The sequence below is a fragment of the Chinchilla lanigera genome, unplaced genomic scaffold, assembly GCF_000276665.1.
Source record: "Chinchilla lanigera isolate Chin_1 unplaced genomic scaffold, ChiLan1.0 scaffold00012, whole genome shotgun sequence".
Classification (NCBI taxonomy): Eukaryota; Metazoa; Chordata; class Mammalia; order Rodentia; family Chinchillidae; genus Chinchilla; species Chinchilla lanigera.
Window position 1 is genome coordinate 4,648,696 of NW_004955413.1, and position 1,291 is coordinate 4,649,986.

Below are 1,291 nucleotides of genomic sequence, written 5' to 3' on the forward strand. Positions count from 1 at the left end.
TTTTTTTTTTTTGAGACAGGGTCTCACTATGCAGTTTGGGCTGGACTTCAACTCACTTTGTAGCCCAAGCTGGCCTCAAACTCACAACAATCCTCCTGTCTCAGCCTCCCAAGTGCTGGAATTATAGGCATGTGCCACCATACTGGGCTAGAGCATTGGTTTTGTTCTCCACATGTTTCTACTCCTGTGCACTTGGAGAATAAGACACATATAACTTTAAAGGAAGAGAGCAGAAACAGAAAGGTCAGAGGTTGTCATTTGATTCTTTTGGAGATAGCTCTCATTATTAAAATAAACACAAGGAGCTGGATGGGGTGGCTCATACCTATAATCCTAGTACTCTGAGAGGCTGAGGCAGGAGGACTGCAAATTTGAGTTCTGACTGGACAACCTAGTGATTTAGAGAGAACTTGTCTAAAAATAAAAAGGGCTGAGGTGTGTAACTCAGTGGTAGAATGCTTACCTACCATGCTTGAGGTCCCCGGTTAATCTCTAGTACAACAGAAACAAAAATGAAAAGCAATAAACCTGTGGTCCGTAAATGTACCATGTACCATTTGTATACGCTGTCATGTAGACTAGGAGAAAAAGTGTTCTTCTATCACTTCCTGAAATCCACTATCTTCATATCCAAAATACTCTAAAGGCTTAAAGGGTTCTTATTAGTTTGGCACCAAGATTTATTTAGTAACAAAATCTGACCTGAACTGACGGGGAGCCATTTAGAGATGTTATCTCACTTACTATGAATATTTACATTAAAAAAATCACTCATCTGTTTTGAATGACAAGGTGTTTCTCTGGGTCCTGTAGGGATGCTACAGGACTGACAATGCATATATTACATTTCTGAGACCTATTCAGTCTTGAACATAGAAAAACATTCATGCTGGAGTGTTACACAGAAGGGCACATTTGAATTTGGAAACACTCATTGCTTGGGAATGTTCTAACTCTGCATAGGTCTTTATCTGTTGGATCAGGTAAAGCTGTGCACAGGAGTCTCCAATCATTGCTTCTACAGCAACACAATAATATTCTGTTATAAAGATTTGTGATGTTTATTCCAGGGTTTGGGCTCTTCTCTGAATATTAATTATATCTTAAAGAGTCCAAAGGATTTAAAAATATTGTCAGTGATTGAACTTGAACACAAAAATTTCATACTGCTCCTCCCTTAAGGAACATTTAGAGGTTGGAAGGTGAGCCATTAAAAAAGCTGTTATAGGGAGCTGTGGGCGGGGAGCGCCAGCCTTCGCCTGCTGGCTCCTGGAGGGGGGCCCCCAGCGCA